We start from the raw sequence: 14,296 nt of genomic DNA, 5'->3' as shown, positions 1-14,296 counted from the left end.
CCTAAACAAATGTACCGCACATGATTACTTTTAGATTCGAGAGATAAATCTGTAAGACTCTGTCCTAAACCAAGAAATGGTCGTTCCAGATTCAATTCGGTCAGAAAGTGAAAGAGAAGGGGTTGATCTTAGGGAGGGAAGCGAAGAAGGTGTTTGAGATCAAAATGCTGAATTATGAAGGTATGGTTGTTTTATGACTTGTATCAGAATGTGAAACTGGTTTGCAGAATGTAAGCTATCAGTTCTCGATATTTTCTGGATACTTGTGTTGATCACTTCTGTTGTGTTGAAATAGGTTGAAATCATATTTATACAAGTCATGTTCGAATGCACCCTGATCTCGTAGTAAGTGGAGGCAGTTAGGTAGCGGAGAAGTGGGGTTGTGCAAAAGGTGGTGATCATTACGTTTTCATTATGAGGGAAGACTGGTCACCCTTTCACCCATTATTCTCATTGTTGTTAACCGTCCGTCCTTTCTTGATACTTTCTCGTAATGGGCTCGTTGCACGCCGCACGCTGTAAACCGCCAGACCAATACCCCAGTGAGCATCCCCCAGTTTGTGACATGTTTGATGTCTCGAGTAAATGGGTCAAGTCGTGAGACTTTCCGCTAAAAGCAGCACATATTGCTTTTAGGTGAAATAACAAAATTATTTGTGGAACCAATATTTATAAAACATCGTTTGTAGTCGATGTATATAAAGCATCGCTTTTAAACAAGCAGCTGAAAATAATCGATGTTCATGAAGTATCATTGTTTCCGAGCTCGTCTAAGTTAGTCGCGGAGATTAGTGTCTTAGAAGGAGCGTGATCGCCCTCTTTCAGGGAGTCGATAGGAACTACGCACGCATCCCAGGGAGTGTCCATTCAGACCTTATAGGAGAGTGGCGACTGGTAGCCATTCTAAAATCCTATCGGTCGATCCAGGTTAGATCTAGACCGCTTAAATCGGCTAGCCAAGTTGAGTGGCTAAGACGATTTGCGGCAGTTAATGACTGTTGTTGAATCATACAAGTAGCGCGAATTGCCACTTTTGAGTGATTGTTTTGGAATCCTATGAACGAGCCATGACTTGGCCGATCGTTTCCTGTGAAGGAGGGTTGGCCGGTGATCGCAACATCACCCTATCGGTCTGCTGAAAATAAATCTAAACCATCCGAATAGGCTAGCGAAGTTGGATGGAAGAGATGATTTGCGATAGTTTCTTACTGCCGTTGATTCAAATTAGGGTTTAGAAGCCGTGTGACTAATCGTATTTTAGCTAATCGATTGAAAGCATTGGGCGCTAGTTTGAGAGGGACGATTGGCCAAACGCAAAGGCGAGCTTCCGGTGAGCATGCTGACATCTATTGGGACGCATAAAATTTGAGCTAATCCATTCGATTTGGCTAGCAAAGATGGACGATAATGTCAATTTACGACAGTAGCACGCTGCCTCAACACAACTTTAGGTTTTCTGAAACAACGGGTTCACCCTAGTTTGAGCAAACGATTTGATGCACTCTTGGCTTGACGTGGGAAGGTCGATCGACCAGGGATGGAGTTGGGTCTCCGGTGAACACGCCAACACCTCTTTGATCATTCGAAGGAATATCTAGACCGTCCAACTAGGCTAGCTAAGTTTGGCGGATGTGATGAATTTGAGACCGTTATGGTCGGTCTTAGCTCGTTTGAGATTTTTTTCAACGGCGCGATCACCCTGGTTCTCCCTAACGATCAGGGGTGTTGCTGGTGAATTAAAGGGATTCCGATCGGCAGGGATGCTAGTGGGCCTGCCGGTGGACATTATGGAGGTTTCCTAGTTCTGCTGGGAAGAGGCTAAGCTTGTTGAATTTCCTGGCCAAACCGTGTGGTCGTGATTGCTCCTTAAGACTGGCATGCATAATCTAGGTTTTCCTTAAGGAATTTAAGCGCGTCAATCGTGCTAACTTTTAATTAAAAGCGTGTTGACACGACAATCTCTTTATCAGAGAGTGGTGCAGCCTGTGTGAGTATATTCATGCAGATCTCAATACTGACACTTCGGAAGATTCGTGCTACTCCGCTACGAGTGAACATTAATCGTCATGTCATGCCAATATTGAGAGTTCATCTGGGGAACATAGCATAGGAAAATACTAGGTAGGCAGTGCATTAGTGAATAATGCTGGTAGAAAATAAAATTCATAAAATATTTGGGATTGTTGCTATATGCACCATTCTGAGTGAATTATATATATATATATTGAATTGCTCAATACATCTTTGAGCGAAGAGGTTTATGCACTCATCACTTTCAGATGGCTTTTGTTCTTTTGCAGGATGACATCGTATTAGATACAGGTTTTTATGATTTTACCCTTGAACTAAAAACCACCATCAACAAATCTGGACTAGGTCCCGGGGTTTTTCTGCATTTGCGGTTTCCTCGTTAACAAAATTTCTGGTGTATGTGTTATTTATTTTCCACATTATATTTGTTTATATAATTGAAATATCATAGGTTGTGCGTAGTTCAATTCATTGATAAATCCGACCTTGATTGTTTGATAGGAGTTGATTGACACTTGGATATTGGTCTTTGGCACCATCCAATTAATTTCTCATATCGATCCGGCTCACAGATCTCTATCTATTCGATTGCATATTGATTTGAGAAATTGAGATACAACCCTTGGATATTTTTCTGTGATTGAGTCTGACTGTCTAGTTGATTCTCTTGGAATTGTATTGGAGTTGTCCATACAGATTGTCGAACGAAATATTGGGTGTGGTTGTTAGACCCAGCTTTTTCAATTGGTATCAGAGCAGGAAAACACGCTAAGACCTCATAAGTCCGTGTTTGTAGCAATCTGACTATATGGACAGAAGTGCTATCTCTATTAGACGCATCACCAGAAATAAAAGTTTTGTTTCTTTGAAATTTATTAAAGAGAAAGACTTGTCTATCTCGCATGTAGATGAACATAATGTTCCTACGAAACAAACAAATGTTGATATGTGTTACCCTAATTATCTTGCTGACGAATCTGACTATGAGGTAGAAAGGGAAGCAGCCCAAGTGCAGCTATTCTAAGACGTTTTAGAATCCAGGCGGCTGAAATTAATAGGTTGAAACACAAATCCAATATGTTTATTGGTATGGTGAGATCGTGATTACCAATTAAAGATTCTTCATGAGGAAAACGCCAAAGTTTGTTCATCTCGAACTTTACTCGAGGCTAAACTCAAGGAGGATGCTTTGGAAATCGAACTCCCATTCAAGACAAAGGATGTTATGAGAAGTCCACTATACCGATTGCTTCTGACACAAAAGTGATGTTAAAAAACTTGACTACATGTAATTTTGTTTCTGTGATGAAACCTGTTCCAGAAGCGAACTTGCAAACCCTTTCCGCTGCTAAAGATGTGCTTGTTAACTCCATTAATCAAGGAATCACCACATATCACGGAAGGAATAAATCTTCTAATGATTTTGTTAATCCTACTCACTCTAATCACTCCGGTAATCAGAAGGTATGTCTCTTTTGTGATTCAAAAGGACATTATCAACGGAAATGCAAATTGAGGATGAATAGCAAATATTTTGGCCGTCTTCAACACACCTTAGATTTAATTCTCAAAGGTGTAACTGACATTCGGATATCTAAACCAATTGGCTTTAGTGCTCAACCTGTGAATCCTTCCAGGAAGGTCAGTTCAATCTGCTCGTCTAACGTTCGAACTAATAGTAGCGTTAATACAAATCAATCAAGGAGATTTCATAAATGTTCTCCTCAACCTAAGGTGAAGATTGATGTTCATGATGTGAGAAAGGTACTAATAGGTGAAAACAACAATGGAGATATGAAGGACAACCTTAACCTGATAATTGAGGGATACAAGGATCTTATCAACAGGCTGTCAAAATCCTCCAAACAAGCTTCTTCTGGTGAGGATTCAAACTCTGTCTCATACTTTGATGATAATAAGTTTTATGATACTTTATCACATCAAAAAGGATTTTCTCCAAAAATTAGAAGGAAAAAGAGGATTAACCATGAACGTTTTTCATTTGATGAGCTTAAAGCTCATACTTGTGTTAATTAATCATAAAGCTGGAAATTTTACTCAAAAAAAAAAAAAAAATCATGTTGAGTGAGACATGTTAATAAACAGGTATATTTGTTTGGTAAAGATGTTCTGTGTTATCTAGACAGACTTTTGTCTATGAACATCTTTGTACAAGTATCTTATCTTGTTCTCTCAAAAGTTTGTTATTTTTATCTTTTGGAAAATTTAGAATAACTTTTGTGCTAATCTAGTGTTCTAATTTTTTCTCTTTCGAGAACATTGATTTTTGAGCTAAAGTTTCGGAAAAATAAAAATTTCACTTAGAAAAAATTACTGTATATTTCAGTTCAAATACAAATGGACTTCTACAATATTTCTAAAGTTTTTCTTTTTGGGTTGTTTTGGTTTTCATACGGGTACCCGTGTTACTTGTCACGAACCAATTTTTAGAAACCCCAAATTTATTCCCTGAGAAACCGTTTATGTCCTATGATGTTAAGTTATCTCACTCTAGGTTATTTTTCTCATATAAAGAATGTCATCCCCTTATCGCCCTTGTGATTTTAAGAAAGGGTTTCTTAATAAAGGTATGGGTTACGGTTCCAAAGGAAAGAAGAAAAGAACGTTAGTGGATGCCGACGATGTCAAAGCTCAAAATCCTGATGATTATTCTGACGTCTCATGATTTTACGCATATAATCATCAAGATGTAGAGCATGATGAAACAGTTTCTGCTGAAGTGGTTCATGATTTTTTTAATACTTTGAGGAAGCAAAAATACAACTCGTTAATACTGTGAAGTGATAAAAAGATTTTTTTCAGATTGTAGTAAAAAGGATTCGAACTCTAAGACTTGTGAAAGCATATTTTTTTAGATTTAATAAAATTATATATACAAGAATATTAACAAGATGAAGAGAGTTACTGGGGCTCGGGATTCCACCAATTCTCACATTCATGCAGTTCAATATTTAATTCCGGACAATTAAAGTTCATAAAATAGCAAACGTCGACTCTAAATCTTTGCCAAGGTAGATTATATAAAGTTATAGTTGTAAATCATAAGAATGATGCATCAAAAATCTCTAGGACTAAGCATACACCATCAGACAAAATCACAAATAATCAAGAAAAATCATAAATCAATTTAGAATAGTGCAAATAGTCATAAAAGAATTAAATAGAATTACCCATGCGTAAAGAATGGCTTCCTCCGTCATCCCAGTACTGGGGTTTAGCTACTCATATTAATCATGTTCTCAAAATACATAATTGATGCTGAAAATATGATTAAAAGAGTGGAAAAATATACAACAGTGAATCTAAGACCCACAAGAGGCGTCCATAAATAAACGATAAAAGCTTACTGTTGTTTAACAACGACAAGAGAAACTGATGTTGACGCTGGTTAAGAACGACGGTCCTGGGAGGTCCGTTCTTCGTCGTCTTCTTCTTCTACAGCAGCAGCAGGAAGCTTTCCTGCAACTCCTGTTCTTCGCCTCTGCAACCTCTCTCTGGTCTCTGCTTGACCCCTAAACCCTTCATCCCCCAAAAACTCTCCCAAGACTCGTTTAATTACCCATGGCTCCTCCAAATTATCTCGAATAAATGAAAATAATTCTCCTCTTTACTCGAGAATAATATCCTGCCATTTTCCGGAGATATTATTCCCCTTTTCTCTTCATGCGCGTCTTCTGGTGGTGATATATTCCAAATGCGTTGCTTACACGATCCAGGAAAGTCAAACTCGTGCAGAAACAAGCCAAACAGAGTTAAACTTATATAACTTCCATATAAAGCATCACCTGCCGGAAATATTTACTTCTGTCTGTTCCACGTAACCTTCCTATTTTATCGAAACCAACTTGCATACCTTCCGTGTTTAGGTGAAACAGGTTTGTATCTATCCAAACCATGAGAGAAATCCGGCTAGTCTCTTCCAAAATAAATCCAGCAGAATACGCATGTGGAGTATAGTTCTCCCGCCAAAAACAGAATTCAAATGGAAAAGATGACCTCCCCTTAACCAATTCTGGTGTGCGAATAGCAGCTGCCTTTTAGGGTGACCTGAGGTGCCCCTTAGTAATTGAGCTGCCCCTTAACCAATAACGAGAGTCCGAATAACAAATGTCCTCCAAGGGTGCCTCGGGCAACTTTTCGAGCCGATTTTTCCAAAAATTACCTACAAACACACAAAACACCATAATAAGGACGAAAACGAGTACTAACAGTACGAAACATTGAGGACAAATTAGACACATAAATGCGTCTATCAAATACCCCCAAACTTATTATTTGCTAGTCCTCGAGCAAAAATTATTCTTGAAAAGTGGCCGAGTTAATCTCGGGTGGGTTTATCAGAGGTGTACCCACAAAAACCAATACTCCAGACCCTAACTATTTACGCAGAACCTTGGAAGGCACTAAAAAATCTCCTTGGTTGGCATACAATCATTGACTATAGGAGGAAGTACCCTGATGCGAAATTCCAATTTTTGTACACGTTACACTCAAGCATACTGAGATTCATATAAAGTGACAGAGCTCTACTCAAATAGTTTCTGGACATCATAAATCGGAGTCAACCAATTACATAGATTAAGAAGAGAAAAAAACGTAAATGAAGTTTAACTAAGGTGAACCTATCCTAATGGACTGAGATACTGGTCTGGACTAATATCAACACACTGGCATATACAAGGGAACCAGTGGTCGATAATCCTAACTCTAGGTCAATCCAACTGGCATATACAAGGGTTCAAGTGGTTGACTTTATTGAATTTTATTCCGGTTGGTCTAATGGTCTAGTCTCAAATTTTTTATTTTTTATTTTTATTTTTTTTTGGGTATCCCAGTCACTCTATTTCACCCTAGTAATGATAAAAAGATAAAAAGAAAAAGAAGTGATCGGGATTCTTTCGATGTTTCCATCACGAAATATGGCGAAACTATCATGTTTTTTAATTCTAACACCTGAGCTCTGTGCTTTTATGAATAGACTCTTTAGATGTTTCCATCTAATCAGATTGGTTCCTCAACTCCTACAACCAAGACGTTCCCATCCACTTAGATTGGTTAGTGGAAACCTTAATAGGCATAAATTTCTAGGCTCTGGAGTTTAATAATTACAACTAAAAAGTTTCTCCCATACCCCCAAACTTAAATCTAACATTGTCCTCAATGTTCTAAAGATAATATTAAAAGCATGAACAAGGAGAAACTGTCACTATTTGAAGCAAATGAGTTAAGGAAAGATATTACCGTGTTGCGTGTGAATGGGTTACCTCCCAAGAAGTGCTAAGTTTATAGTCTTCAGCCAGACTTAGGAAAGGATTAGTCAACTCGACCCATAAAGTAACAGTCGAAATAACTGCGGGTCTTTAAAACCAAAAAGAGCTGACCAAAAGAAACTGCAATGAACCAAGAAAGTGAACAAGACTAGCAAGCCCTTACCTAGTTTCCTGATTAAGAAATTTATATCTAATTGTGGTTCAGGTTCAGGTTCTATGAAAGGGTCTACATAGAAAATTTTCATTGGCTGCGTTTCTTCATAGGTGGGATCCGAATCATTAGGTCCTAGAGTCTGGAAAAACTCAAATATGATCTTAGAAGCGCACAATAATAACCTAAATAACTGAGGATACTCTAAGTCAATAAGATTTGACTTGCATAATTGACCACAATGAGAGTAGTGGTCATTCTTAAGCAAATGTGTCGATTCTAATTTCCTAAAGCATTTAGGTTTAGTCTCACAACTTAATATTCGACACATTTGGAATATAAACGTTCCCACAGTTAGAAGAAAACTATTTGGTGGGAAAACAAAGTCAATATGGGGATCATAGCCTGGGCAAACCACATCAACCAGAGGATGGGTTTCTAACGACTGAACTTCTTCCTGGACATCATTAGGTTCGGGAAAACGAGTATGAAGGTAATCTTGTAAAATTGTCGAGGCAGAGATATCAAGTCCTAAGTGAAGGGACTTTCTGAGAGTTAAAGGTAAGGCACTAGGAAGGTGATAATCACCCCCAAACTTAGAGTTTTCAGTGTCTCTAGATAGACTAGTTACAATCTCCCTAATTTCTAGATCATTGGAATCCTGAAAATGGTCAATTGATTCTTCTAAGTCAGGTTCATCCTCACTCTTCTCTACGAGTTCATCTTCTTCGTCTAAGACTATTGTTTCTTAATCGCTAGACTTTAAAACATTATTTTCAGAATAAACTCGTTCCTCTAAATCATTATCGGCTTTGTAAACATGAAATACTACATCGTCTAAAACGAGGGTATCTCTAGTCAAATCCTCGTCCTTTTGAATAGAATTAAAATTATTTGGATTTGAACGAGAAATAATATTATCATTGTAAAGCTCAATTGGAGTAACCATTTCCTGATCACTATTCCTACATAAGTATGATTCTCCATCAACACTATCCTCATCATAATAACATGAAAAAGATCGAACCTCATCAAAACAAGTAGTGCTACCAATTCTAACCTTGTCATCTTGATTATGAAAATAACTATCCTCATTTTTAAGGGTATTATTGGAAACACTATATTGGAAAGTAAGATTATTTCGAGCAAGTCTTTCGTTCGTCTCAGCCATCAGCTTGAGGGATTCCTCTATAGAAAGTTCACTCATTATTGTAGTTCTTTCGTCTAGAATTACACTATTCATCTCAGCTAACTTACGCGTCGACTCAGCTAACTCCCTGAGGGACTCTTCTAAAGGAGGAATAGGAACAGAGGGATCATAAAAAGGACTACTTTTCAATAGTTTGATTGTATCCTCTAGAGACGAAGAACTAGTACTATAATCTTCTTGCTCGTAAGACCAATTCGCGTGCGGATAGTAATTGGGATCACCATGGTATGAACCATTACCTTGAAAAGGTTGGCATTCCCAAATACTATTCCCACCATGGTCATAAAAATGATGATGTCCATATTCAAATTCAGGTTGATACTCATTGTATTGGCTTCTATCATACCAGTTCGACATTCTTAATTGCAAGGGAATTCTACACAATCACAAAAAAGGCTGACTCGACCAAATCAAACCTATAGAATCTAGCAAACAAAAAGCATGATGGCTCCACTTAGATTGTTTCTAGACCAGCTTCTAATCCTTCGAAAGGGAATTCGTTACAATTTAAGCAAACCCCTCTGGAATCAATCCGAGTTAAAGTAAGTTGAATCGAGGCGAGGGAAGCTCAGCGGAGCTTTGATACCCAAAACCTCACCGATACAAGGCGGCGCAGTCACGCATTCAACTCACAGAAACCATCAAGAACTTTGAGATGTGCTTAAAAGAGTAACCAATATCTTTCGAAAGATTTTCCTACCAAGCTCGTTACCCTATCGGTCTCGTTCTAATCAAATTTTAAGCTTGGGTTCGCGTTAGGTTTCGTTTTCCTAAGGCGGGCAAGAAGGGAACGGTGATGAAATCCGAACCCTTATCTTGTATTGGTCAGGCCTTGCCCTTTACTAGGAATTTAAAGCAGCCGGTTCAGTCCTCAACAAAAATCACCTTAAGGCATACAGTAAACGCGCTTGCAGGAGATTCGCGGGTGTTCCGAAAGACTTACCTCCCGTACCAGACGGGCGAAGAACCGCTGAAGTCGACTCGGGCCACTGACTCCGGTGTCAGTGTGCGAACCCGAGGGGCCGAGACGATATCGTAATCGTCGTCCCTCCCTGCACACAGTTTATATTTAAATTACCCTTCCGTAGGGTTTAAAATTAATAAAGTCCCGATTGTCCAGTCCAAATAAAAGAAATAAAAAAAATAATAATAATTAAAAAATAAAAAATAAAAATGGAAAGTCTCTTTAAAAAAATAAAATAATAATTCTCTCTTTTTTTTTTCTCTTTTTTTTTTTGATTTGTCTTTTTCCTTCTCTTTTAGCTTTAAGCTTTGATTCCAGGTCTTTAGAATCCAACTTCAAACCTGTAATACAAAGACACACAAAGAGACGTAAAAAGAACAAATGGAATAATAATAGAAAAAAAAAAACTAAAAAATTCTACCTAAGCACAAATCCGCGTCGGCGGCGCCATTTGATAAAAAGATTTTTTTCAGATTGTAGTAAAAAGGATTCGAACTCTAAGACTTGTGAAACCAGATTTTTTTAGATTTAATAAAATTATATATACAAGAATATTAACAAGATGAAGAGAGTTACTGGGACTCGGGATTCCACCAATTCTCACATTCATGCAGTTCAATATTTAATTCCGGACAATTAAAGTTCATAAAATAACAAACATCGACTCTAAATCTTTGCCAAGGTAGATTTTATAAAGTTTTAGTTGTAAATCATAAGAATGATGCATCAAAAATCTCTAGGACTAAGCATACACCATCAGACAAAATCACAAATAATCAAGAAAAATCATAAATCAATTTAGAATAGTGCAAATAGTCATAAAAGAATTAAATAGAATTACCCATGCGTAAAGAATGGCTTCCTCCGTCATCCCAGTATTGGGGTTTAGCTACTCATATTAATCATATTCTCAAAATACATAATTGATGCTGAAAATATGATTAAAAGAGTGGAAAAATATACAACAGTGAATCTAAGACCCACAAGAGGCGTCCATAAATAAACGATAAAAGCTTACTGTTGTTTAACAACGACAAAGAGAAACTGATGTTGACGCTGGTTAAGAACGACGGTCCTGGGAGGTCCGTTCTTCGTCTTCTTCTTCTTCTACAGCAGCAGCATGAAGCTTTCCTGCAACTCTTGTTCTTCACCTCTGCAACCTCTCTCTGGTCTCTGCTTGACCCCTAAACCCTTCATCCCCCAAAAACTCTCCCAAGACTCGTTTATATACCCACGGATCCTCCAAATTATCTCGAATAAATGAAAATAATTCTCCTCTTTACTCGAGAATAATATCCTGCCATTTTCCGGAGATATTATTCCCCTTTTCTCTTCATACGCGTCTTCTGGTGGTGATATATTCCAAATGAGTTTCTTACACGATCCAGGAAAGTCAAACTCGTGCAGAAACAAGCCAAACAGAGTTAAACTCATATAACTTCCATATAAAGCATCACCTGCCGGAAATATTTACTTCCGTCTGTTCCACGTAACCTTCCTATTTTATCGAAACCAACTTGCATACCTTCCGTGTTTAGGTGAAACAGGTTTGTATCTATCCAAACCATGAGAGAAATCCGGCTAAGTCTCTTCCAAAATAAATCCAGTATAATACGCATGTGGAGTATAGTTCTCCCGCCAAAAACAGAATTCAAATGGGAAAGATGACCCCCCCCCCTTAACCAATTCCGGTGTGTGAATAACAACTACCTTTTAGGGTGACCTGAGGTTCTCCTTAGTAATTGAGCTGCCCCTTAACCAATAACGAGAGTCCGAATAACAAATGTCCTCCAAGGGTGCCTCGGGCAACTTTTCGAGCCGATTTTTCCAAAAATTACCTACAAACACACAAAACACCATAATAAGGACGAAAACGAGTACTAACAGTACGAAACATTGAGGACAAATTAGACACATAAATGCGTCTATCATGAAGGGTCTCGATATGTTATGAACTGAGTTGAAAAAGGTTAACTCTGACCTTGTTCTCATGAAGACACATGTTAAGAATATTCTCAATGAGGATATCTTCTCTGAAGACGCAGTAGATGCTGTCAATCACAAGCTCAAATGTCTCAAAACCCTTGGAGGGTCCGGAAGGGTACTCTGATTTTTGTATGCTTTTAATTTATTTTGTCTAGGAAACTTCTTATGAGAATTTATTTTTGTGTTTTTAAGAAGGAAAACTAGGGTTTGGAATAGCCATTATTGTGATTACACGTAGCTATTGTCAACGATTTTCATCTTGCAATGTTTTTAGATTTATTTATTTTATTTTGTAGTTCACACTACATACATATGGTTTACGAATCATTATGTAAGGGGGAGTGGTTTGCATTGTGAGATGAAGTATTGACTAAGGGGGAGCGATACAAATCACCATAATATTATTGTCAAAGTTGTGGTACAATGGAACTTTGATGTTGTTTAATAATACTATGACACTGTATAACAATATGAAAACAATCTTGTTGATTATTGTTATAGCTACGGATCTTCAACAACAATGATGCTGGGTCGAACACATTTAGAGTCATTGGAATACATGGAGCGGCAAAGAGTTCAAGTAATGTTGAAGAACCAAAGAAATAAAGCATGATGTATGAGATGCTACAAAGTCTTAATTATTTTGTAATCCATATGTATTGATAGTTTTGTCACTAAAATTGATACAGGGGGATATTGTTAGAGCATTGCAAGTCGAACTCGTAAACATTGCTATCTCAAGCTTGTTTTTCAAGTTTAGTTGATCGAAATTATAGTATTGATTTCTAGTCTGCCTATAGGAGTTTCGGACTAGGATAGATTGTATAGTTGAGCTTTAGACTTCACGGTGCTTACAACTGAAGACAAAGAACTCGGAGGAACTTCATCAACAAAAGGTATGTGGAAACTAAACTTATATATCCCCATAAGTCTATTATATTTTTACTTATATCATATTGAGACAAAAGTCGTATACTATATAGTCTTTCGTATCATACACATTTGATATTTCGAGCTGAGTATAACTCGCTTATCTATTTCTCGAAATACGTGTTGGTAGCTTACTGTCTTAGCTACATTCATCGTTATTCTTGACTTTATGTCAAAAGATGATCATGTGGAAATTTCCTTGAAACATCTTACATGATTTGTGTGAGACAATCATTTGATGTCGACTTGGAATGTTTCGTATTGATCATTCGATCACTTGAAAATTGCTTATTAGCTAATGGTGTGTGTTATACATCCATTGTCACCTTCTAAGAATGTTTCAATGATTGAAATGGGAGTTAAGAGCTAAAACCCATCTCGAGATACATTAAGGTTTGTGTAATAAGTGTGCGAACTGTTTTGATATAATTCAGGACCGAAAACTAAGTTTGAATACCCGTTCGCTAACTGATTTAACTATTAAAGTCCGGGAACTAAGTTTGCATACCCGTTTGCGAACTTATTCACCTGAGTTTGGTCCTAAACTTAAGTTTGCGTACCGTTTGCAAACTTGAGTGGTTCAAGTTCTATAATCGGCAAAGTATTATTTCATACTCATGAACAAATAAATTTATATAACAAGGAATGAAATCTTTGCAAACCGTGGCTTAAATGTTCATGAATTGATTCTTTTGAATCATTCTGATTTTGCTTCAATTGTATCATATATACTTCTATGTGATTGTTAATAATTGAACAACTCTACGAAGAACACAATTAGATTCTTTGGTTATCGTTCATGATTTATTGATCTTCATAGTTGATCTAGATGTGTTAGATGAATGTGTATTAGACAAAAGTATTCATATGGATAACTTTGGCTAACTACTGTTGAGCCAACCTTATGTACACGTTTAGGTACGGTTACTCATATTTAAATGAAGTATATTTCATTTGTACGTGACAAGCTAAGTCCATCTAACGGTGGAGAAATATTGCTTTGGTTCCAAGCGAAACATAGTTTGTATCTTAAATCAGGATTTCATCTAACGGTGAATAATGAATGCTTTGTTTCTAATCTAACTAAGCAAACCCTGATTTAAGCTATATAAAGGAGAACTCTAGCAACTGGGAAACCTAATACCCACACCTGTTGTCTGATACTAATTGCGTACTAGAGTTGGTTCTCCATTAACCTAGATTTTTCCTAAAACCATTTAGGTTAACGATTTGAAGATTTCATTGGGATTCTGAAACCAGATCCAACTATTTTCCCTGTAGTTGCGTATTATGATCTTACTTTTTCTATCGTATTGAGTACTATCTTCTCTAAGATTGGCTCAGGATTTATCTCCGATAGGTAAGATATAAAAAGTAATCACAAAGCTCTTTGTCTCATTCTTTGTGATTCCACAGTAACTTGTTCTACTACCATATAGTTAAGTTATTGTGAGGTGATTGATATTTGTAGGCTGTTCTTCAGGAATATAAGACCGGATTATCAATTGGTTCATGTGCACCTTGATTTATCATAAGACAGAACAAAACTTCATAGGCATTTCTGTGGGAGACGGATTTATCTATCTAAATAGACTTTTCTGTGGGAGACACATTGGTTTAAGGGAATCAAGTGCTAGAGTCTTGCTGGGATTCAGAGGGGTAAGGAACGCGATTGTACCTTGATCAGTGTGAGATTGGTTAGGGATCACTACATTCCAGTCCGAAGTTAATCT

The sequence above is a fragment of the Papaver somniferum genome, chromosome 3 (genome assembly GCF_003573695.1).
Source record: "Papaver somniferum cultivar HN1 chromosome 3, ASM357369v1, whole genome shotgun sequence".
Taxonomy (NCBI): Eukaryota; Viridiplantae; Streptophyta; class Magnoliopsida; order Ranunculales; family Papaveraceae; genus Papaver; species Papaver somniferum.
Note: the sequence above shows the minus strand (reverse complement) of the source record.